Source organism: Haemaphysalis longicornis, unplaced genomic scaffold (genome assembly GCF_048455015.1).
Source record: "Haemaphysalis longicornis isolate Haplotype H1 unplaced genomic scaffold, Haemaphysalis longicornis Haplotype H1 scaffold_8, whole genome shotgun sequence".
Lineage (NCBI taxonomy): Eukaryota > Metazoa > Arthropoda > Arachnida > Ixodida > Ixodidae > Haemaphysalis > Haemaphysalis longicornis.
The window spans coordinates 2,284,358-2,291,486 of record NW_027526445.1 but is presented as its reverse complement, the minus strand read 5'-3'; the positions used below and the strand labels follow the sequence as shown (position 1 = coordinate 2,291,486).

The 7,129-nt window shown below is 45.1% G+C and overlaps 1 non-coding gene and 2 pseudogenes across 1 annotated transcript; all 3 read right to left on the bottom strand.

Annotated features, from left to right (window-relative positions):
- Positions 1-270: 270 nt before the first annotated feature.
- LOC144149725 (uncharacterized) lies at positions 271-1,683 on the bottom strand (annotated as a pseudogene).
- Positions 1,684-3,347: 1,664 nt separating this feature from the next.
- Positions 3,348-4,157, bottom strand: LOC144149788 (uncharacterized; annotated as a pseudogene).
- A 2,372-nt stretch (positions 4,158-6,529) lies between these two features.
- On the bottom strand, positions 6,530-6,601 carry Trnar-ucu (transfer RNA arginine (anticodon UCU)). Its single transcript has one exon. It is a non-coding gene; the product is annotated as a tRNA-Arg (tRNA).
- Between the last annotated feature and the right edge of the window lie 528 nt (positions 6,602-7,129).

Below are 7,129 nucleotides of genomic sequence, written 5' to 3'. Positions count from 1 at the left end.
ATGAAAATTTCGCCACCGTGGATTTTGATTTCGCCACACCTGGCAGGAAGATGTCTGACCGCTGGCTCATCGTGACAGGCAGCTGCCAAGCGCATGCAAACGACTAGAAAAGGCGCCGCAGCTGTGTGGTACAAGTGTTTATTCGCACAAGTTTATGGAAACAGCATGGTGGATGCAGAGAAATAAACAATATCATACAAATATGTATTACTTGCTTACACCAAACACAACAGTTGGGCTTTACATATTGCATGACAACCAGAGCACCTGCTATACACTAGGCTTATTTCCACCATTTGCTGAGAAGTTTGCTCGCCGCGTTGCTCGCGTCAGCTTTTTTTCTCTGGTGTAGAAGTGCAGGCGGCACATCAAGAAAAAATGAACAACCTCTGCTGTGGTACCCACATAGTGAAACCTACAGCCTACGAGAGGCAGTGTGCCTGTCCAGCAAAACTTGGTCGACAACGTTCGCATTCACATCTGCACATGCAACTGTGTCCACACACAGTTCCTCAACATGTCCTTCCAGGCTGATAAGCTGGGAATAGGGCACTTGCAGAAATCCTCTTGACTTCTTAAGGATTAGGTGAGTTGGCTCTCGTGTATGGCTCTTCAATGTTCCCACGTAGTCGGGTGCAGCTCATCGTTGAAAACTTCTTCACCCCGTAACTGGTAAGATAATCAAGAATGCACTCTTTGGTGGAGAGGGTATCGTCAGGCGCGGATGCATTCTTCGCTGCGTCTCCCGGCTCCACAAGAACGTCATCGAAGAAGACCGCCAACGTGTCAACCTGAAAAATACATTCCAAGTTTCAAATATTTGAATGTATAGGCTGAGATGTACATATGCAAATAACACATTATGTTTCAGTTGAATATTTGGTCATTTGTGTAGTGGAACTGCTACTGAAAAAAAAAGAAACTAGAGCTAAGACTAACATACTTGCAATTTCTGGAAGTAAACAACAAAAAAGGGGCACATTACGTGACTGGAGGATGGTTTTTTTGTCAAAGGAGCCCTGGAGCTTGAGCAACAGCTGGGGTCCATCTCCCTCGACCGAGGGCCGTTTTGGTGGCCGAACCAGGTTGTTTATAGAGAGCACCCAATAGATCTACAAAACATGCTACACAATTGGCTGCCCTCTGTCACCAGCAACATGCCTGCCGATGCCAAAAAACCTTTAGAAAGAAATGATCAATTTAGCGCGAAAATAAGATATTCATAGCACATATATACGCATAAAGGTAATCATGTTTACCCCTAGAGGATCTTGTTCAAAGTTCCCAACAAGTACGTAATAAACCCCAGACGACAGCAAGCTCTCAATCAGTGCAACGGAGCCATGCAATGTCAGTCTGAGGGTTCCACGTGTCTGCGTACTCAGAAAGCAGACTTGCTTCTGCCTCGGTAACGTCTGGATCTATTTCTCCCAGATGTCCAGCCATGCAATGGTGTCCTTCAACACCGTGAATAAAATTATGCTTCATCTATAGTACACAAAGAGCACTTCATAACACATGTAAGATTCTCACAGCAATGTGTTGCGATTCGTTGAATCGAACATGGTCTGGCTTCCGAGAATTGAGGCAGTCGAACAGCTCGTTCAATGTTCTCGTGAATTCGGATGTTGCAGCCGACACATGGAACTTCTTGCAGTCTTCCTGCTCGCTTTAAAACTCCATGGTCGGAGCAGTATTCTCACTGAGCAGCTGCAAAATGTGTGGGAAAAATATTTTAAGTTAACTTTTCAAGACGTGTTAGCCGATGTTTTTGATATACACTTTGCACAGAACATAGTTGCGTGCATGACGTGCCTGGACAACCAACTTTACACTCACCTTTTGGAACACATTACAGAAAATATGGGCTTTCATTAGCTTCGCTCCAGCTCGGAGCCCCGGCTGCTCCTCCTCATGTCCAGTTAGTCCTTGTAGTGGCAGTGAAAGACTTTCTGCGGTTGCGGCAGCTGCAACATAAGGACAAGTGACAAATTTGTTTCAGAGTGAATAATTTATGTGCCGGTGAATGGCATTCATATGCACCCTGTTTTACTCACCAAAAACTTGACAACTTTCAGCAAGTTGTTCCTGATGCACCTAAATACGTGCGGTGGTTCTTTTACTACGAGGACTTGCTTTCAGGGCTCACACGGGTGTTCAAAACGAGTGTGAAGGTTGTGAATCTCACCGTTAAAACCTTAAAATGAAATCAATTCAATTCAATTCACTTTTATTCAGCAAAAAGTAACGAAAACATTCCCATAACACTGCGCGGACCCATAGCCAAAGGCTAGCCTCGGGTCCGAACGAAGTAAACACATAGAGCCTGCTAGTACAGTTGTTTTTCTACTACAGTACTAACCATAGCTAAAACAAATTCCAAAAGACGTACTCAGAAATCTCAAGGCTGATTGGATTAATGTTGAGTTGTCGCACGTCTCCGTGTCAAAAACAAAGCGTTTGTCAGGTGAACAATGCACTGCAAAGAAGCTGAGCAACAATTGATGCTAGGGCAGCACCGGAAGAACAAAATGTGCCCACAGTTTGCGACTACCCTCCCAGAAAATGTTGAAACCGAAAGACCAGCACGTGGTCGCCGTTTTTGCCATGGTCCCCTGGTCGTGTGTGTTCGGCGAAATCGAGATTGCCCAACAGTGCCATGCCCGGCTCGCGAATGTGAACGCTTTTGCCGGCGCTCACTTGATCGAACATGAGCACCTCTGGAAAGTTTTGCGTAGGTTAACATCTTGTCTCAATGACGTTGCTGAATGTGATGCAATTGCAGAAATGAGTACTGCTTCTTCCCTCGACGTTCTCTTTCTTGAACAGCTTCTAGCTTTTCACGCAGAAGCATGAACAAAGTGTTGTCGAAACCAAAATCAGCTTTTAGATTTCTGAGGTAGCCATAGTGGGTGCGAGGATTCGGAAGAGGCAGAAATTGATTTTCATGATGAAAAGTGCACACTGATGTGGTTTTTATCTTTAGGAGCAGGCAGTCGTAAATCCACTCCTTTTTGTACACGCCGAGAAAGGATTGCAAATTTCTTTTCCACTATGAGCTTGTTAAAAACTATCCATGTAAAACAAAAGATAATGAGGGAATCGTGTTATAAAATCTGCAAACAACATATTCGCCCAAAAAAACCTGCCAATTTTCCCGAAATACAAAGAACACTACACAAAACAAAACGGCTGAACCCATGTAAGCCTCAATACAATATTCTGTTGTGGAAAAATAGATGCAAACACATGATGAATAAATGAAGGCTACAGCTTGACGTAACATTTTAAAACGCCAAAGGGGTTATCCAATGGCAAGGTAACGTATTTGATGGAGTATTTGCAACTTACCGTGGAGCTGTTGCAGACCTCGCGTTGGCTTTCATAAGCCAGTGGTCAAAAGCCTGTGGACGTCCTGATGCGATATTCGGCTCCTATTCTCTTGTACTGTCAATTTCCCAATATTCACTTGGCACAAACGAAGTTGCTGCTTAGTGCTTCGAAGCTGGCCTTTTACTGCTTGGAGCTCTGATATGGAGCAGACATTTCCCTGTGTGGAGCCTCCACTGTTTATCGCCCCACCTGTCAAACGAGGAAATATGGATAAATATTGATAATGGAACATCACGCAGCACACAGGCAATACAGGCTATCAACATAGTGAAACAACAATACAAGGCAACGCAAATGGAGGCTTACCATCATCTCTAGCTAAGTCAGGATCACAGGTCGCTGTGTTGGAGCTCACTGTAGCTGCAGTCCCATTGTTGTTCGGCGACAAAACGCGACGACGTTTCGCAGGCGGATTTTATCGTTGTGAGCGCGACCGTGGCTTGGGCTTCGTTAGATACGCCGGCACGTTTTCAAAAATCGGGGTATGGCACCGACGTGGAGCTTAGGCGTCTCGCGCTGCGGAAGCACACATTATCCACTTATTCTGAACACACCGGCTCAAAGATTGTCTGTGGGGTCGAAATGTTTCTCGCACACACGAACGGCCTTCGACTCGAAGCTGAAAGCGTCCGTCTCCTGTCGTGGAATATCTCGCTTCCACCTGTCGCGTTGTTCGCGGTCGCTTGGGAGGCAGAAGAGCGAAGCTTTTTCCGTTATACTCCGATAGCCCGACCGGCAACCAGATAGCAACACGTCAGAGGCATGGTACTTCACATAGTTCGCCCTTCGTGGTGAGTGTAAAAAGCTATATCACACAACAAACACACCATCAAGCTCGCGCTCAAACGCACTGCAAACACGGCCGCCGCCGTCTAAGCCGCCTTCACCAGACTCGTAGCGCCACCGCGCGAGAGTTTTCGTCCCCATATGAAGCTCCGCCATAGCGTTATGGAGAACTTTCGTGACAAGAACAGCATTGAAAGACTCTCGCATTACCAATGCGAGTAGCAGTCGTGAAGAATGGTCTTTTTTTATTTTTTTATTTTGAATAGCGTGAGCCCTTCCGGGCTGTTACAGGGTGGGAATACTATGCAAGGTTCACACAAATGATGCATTCAAACTTTTGACGAAAGCGTCCACCATATTGTTGATAGAAATACACATGTTAAGTTGTTCCAGTCCACAATTGTTTTGACGCTGAAAGAGTGCTTAAAGACATACACTCTAGGCACGTGAGGCATAATGGCATAAGCGTGATTAGTTCGCGACGAAACTCTTTCAGGAGGCTTAGAGTACAAACTAGGAGTCACGTTCAGCTTATTGTTATAAAGTTGATACAAAAATTTCCGGCATGCAATTTTTTTCCGCACAGCCAATGTAGTCAGACTAGCCCTGCCAATCATAGTGGTTACCGAGTGTGTTTTCTCGCTGTCAGGAAAAAACAACCGAACCACCATTCGCTCAATTAGTCCTAATTTATCTATTATGTATTGCTGATGTGGGCCCCCAATCATACAAACGTACTCTAGATTTGGCCGAACAAAAGTGGTGTAGCTTTCAGTTTAATATCTGCAGCAGCATGCCTTAGTTTACGGCGTAACAAACCCAGCCTGCACTGGCAAGATCCATAAATATTTTGGAAATGTTGATTGCAATTAAGATTACTGGAGATCCTTGCACCAAGATATGTCAGTTTTGTGATACGCGTAAGTACATTATTATTAACGGCCTACGAAAACATCAGTGGAGTTTTCTTATTCGTGACCATCATACAAATAGATTTGTCAAAATTGATTTGCATATGCCATTTTTCGCACCAGTGATAAATTCGATATAAATAATCATTTAGTCGTTTTTGATGCGAAATACCTTTCAAACGACAAAACAGAAGAAAATCGTGGGCAAACAACCGCACTTGCCCATGGGATTTACAACAGTTGCAACGTCACTGATATAGACTAATAACAAAATTGGGCCAAAACCGGCAAGCGCTCTAGCAGTGATATCAAAGAACTCGCACGTGAACTATTAATGTTGATGCGTTCTGTGTAAGGCTACTTCTTTGGGCTAATTTTGGCTGCTCGGTCCCTCTTTGAAAGTGCATTTAAATTATATTCTGCGCAAAATTTAACCTATCCATTATAATATCATGTGACACACACAAACACACACCCATATATGTATCTACATATATATTGCAAAGGTGTTTATTTGCAGGGGTTAGTAACGTTTCATACAATGGTGCTCTGGTAGTCGCCGAGAGGAGTAGCCGGAGCTATGGTCCGGGTGCCGCCACCTCTCCGAGATCGTCGCGTCTTCTAAGCAAGCCCAATGCTGGGTCCTTGTCGCTTCACAATGCTCAAGCGCAGCATACCCGGTAACTGCGTATGGACATATATCGTAGCATACCCACACGGGACATAGCTCGTCCTTTGCAGTGTTCAAAAGCATACGTAAAAGGGCGGATCTTTCGCGATACAATAAATACCCGTTGAAAAAAGGAGCCATCCTGGCAACTTAAGGGCAAGATGAAACCATCGGTTCATGGTAAGTGTTGAGACGGTAAACGTGCACATTTTCGCAACCACAACAACGAAGGCCCGTGGACAACGTGAGCATTTCAACTACGTAGTTCACTGGGGACGTACGCTCGATTACCCGGTAAGGACTATGATACTTAGAGAGCAGATTCTGAGCAAGACCACGAACAGTTGATGGTGTCGACAGCTAGATAAGAGAACCGGCAGCAAACACAACTGGTGGTGTTCCAGAGTCGTGACGCTACTGCGGGCAGGATAGTTCCTCCGAAGTCAGGTCACGGGTGAGCTGGCGAAACACTGCGGCGTGCTGAGATGCCTACGAAACGGGTTTCATACAGATCCGTCTGGTTCGTACGGCAGGATGGTGTCGATCGGGCACCATCCTTATATATATATATATATATATATATATATATGTGTGTGTGGGGGGGGGGGGGTTGGAAATGAGGGGCTCGTTAGGAAAATAATACACAAAATGCCGGCAGTCTACAACGCCAAAGAAGGCATAGGGGAATAGCTAGATTGTTTTTTTACCGTTATGACATTACATTATTATTTTTTAATAATTACGTGAGAAAGAAAGAAAGAAAAACACGCGCCCAGAGTGGGGACCGAACCCACACCTTTCGATTAGATGTCGAATGCCTTACCAATTCGGCTATCTGGGCGAATGTGTTCTCCTTCACTTTCTGGGGTATTTATATATACTACAACTGTATCTGACGCTTGAGGGTGGTAGCCAGTGCCGCTCAGACTAGACGGGGAGAAGGGCACCTTCTTTTCAAGCCCCGGGGCGTTACGCGAACGTCTTCAGCCTGTCATAAGCGGGTAACTGACGGGAAACCCTCTAATGCTACCTTGGCATCATGGCTGCCAGAACCGAGGCCCTCGCTAAGCTTTCGCACGACAATGGGGTTTGGAAATGAGGGGCTCGTAAGGAAAATACAGAAAGAAATGCCGGCAGTCTACAACGCCAAAGAAGGCATAGGGGAATGGCTAGATTATTTTTTTACCGTTAGTGACGTTACATTATTATTTTTTAATAATTACGTGGGAAAGAAAGAAAGAAAAATACGCGCCCAGAGTGGGGACCGAACCCACGCCTTTCGATTAGATCTCGAATGCCTTACCAATTCGGCTATCTGGGCGACTGTGTTCTCCTTAACTTTCTGGGGTATTTATATTTACTACAACTG